Raw genomic sequence first — 1,738 nt, 5'->3', positions numbered from 1 at the left:
GAAAGTACAAAGGTGTCTTATTAGCATTATAGTCTACTATTTGTTTCAGGTGCTTAATATTTCATTTGATGATTACATTAAAATTAATTGACAACTAATTTTGTGTATAAAAATGTATTGACTTTCAAAACCTGAGGTAATAGGAGAAGGCTATAAATAGCTTTAGTGTCTGACAAACACTATACTCCTACGGTGTAGGATGGTAATACTGTGTTGTGTTAGGATTCACGACATCTAACATAAATGATATCGTATCGATAGCACGTTGACCGGTGTGTACTCTTGGGATGCCGTCTAACCCGATAGTTGATACTGTGATAGTTATATAAAATCATTTATTGATTTTAGATAATTGTGGCAGGAATGCTATGTCATCTTTTTGCTGAATCATTTGTTTAATGTCTTAATCAACCTTTGCACCCTGTGCTTCTTTTTAAGATTGATATTTTCCTTAGTTGTTAATCAAATCACCAAATTTTAGATAAATCAAATCCCTCGTTTCGCCATCTGAAACTAGTTTTTATAAACTAGACTTTTGAAGAACTTTACAAGTTATCTCTGTGGGAACGATATCTGGTACTTATACCATTATTACTTGTTACGAGACGACAGTAGTTCAAGGTGTATACTTGCGTCGGGTTCTATTTTTGTGTTGAAATCTAAGGTTGAATAAACCGACGAGCAAGTTTTTGGCACCGTTGTCGGGGATAGCACGCTGAAGTTTTTCTTTTTAAAAGTAAAGTTTGTAAAAGTTAGTTTTTCTACTATCTTTTTGTGAACGCACCGTGTATGCCAAGGCTGTCGCACGGTAAATTTTTTCCACTTGATCCGGATATTGAACAAACTTTCAGACAACGAAGAAGAGTGCAAAGAGCTCTTCGAGCTTTAAACTCTGAAACGATGGCTGAAAATGTGATTATTGACGGAGAAGGTATAATTAGAAATGAACCAAATATTCCACATGAGGATGAAGCTCAAAACATCTTTCGTCTTGCAAATGCTAAAAATGGTGGCATTATGGAGTATGCTATTCCTAACTTTACTCAACTGCACACAGGAATACGTAAGTCTACCATTGGTGCCACCCATTTTTCACTTAAACCACAGATGTTTCAAATGCTTCAAACAAACGGCCAGAACGCTGGTTTATCTTCTGAAGATCCTCATTCTCATCTACGTTCTTTTATGGAAATCACATACTCTTTTCTCATCCCTGATGTTTCAGAAGATGCTCTGAGACTAAAACTTTTTCCATTTTTACTAAGGGATCGAGCAAGAGCATGGTACAATTCTTTGCAACCARACTCTGTGACTACATGGAATGAAATGGCAGAAAAGTTTTTGAAAAAGTATTTTCCACCCACGAGGAATGCTAAGTCCAGGAATGAAATCTGTACTTTTAGACAACTGGATGATGAAGCAGTTCCTGATGCATGGGAAAGGCATAAAGAGCTGCTTAGAAAATGCCCTCACTATGGCATTCCGTACTGTATACAGCTAGAGACATTTTACAACGGTTTAAATGTTGTTGCTTGACAAATGCTCGATGCTACTGCAGGCGGAGCTTTCACAGCTTGTACCTATAATGAAGGTTTTGACATACTTGAAAAGATTTCTAATAATAACGGACAATGGTTTGACCCACGTGCAATGCCACTGAAGAAAATAGCTGGAATAAATGAGGTAGATGATGTATCGGCATTAACAGCTCAGATCACTAAGCTAATTTCAAATTTAA

At 36.5% G+C, this 1,738-nt stretch overlaps 1 non-coding gene across 1 annotated transcript; it reads right to left on the bottom strand.

Annotated features, from left to right (window-relative positions):
* Positions 1-1,374: 1,374 nt before the first annotated feature.
* LOC112510613 lies at positions 1,375-1,481 on the bottom strand. Its single transcript, XR_003068992.1, has one exon. It is a non-coding gene; the product is annotated as a small nucleolar RNA R71 (small nucleolar RNA).
* Between the last annotated feature and the right edge of the window lie 257 nt (positions 1,482-1,738).

The sequence above is a fragment of the Cynara cardunculus genome (assembly GCF_001531365.2).
Source record: "Cynara cardunculus var. scolymus isolate 2C chromosome LG 3, CcrdV1, whole genome shotgun sequence".
NCBI lineage: Eukaryota > Viridiplantae > Streptophyta > Magnoliopsida > Asterales > Asteraceae > Cynara > Cynara cardunculus.
This window is presented reverse-complemented; position numbering and strand designations above follow the sequence as displayed.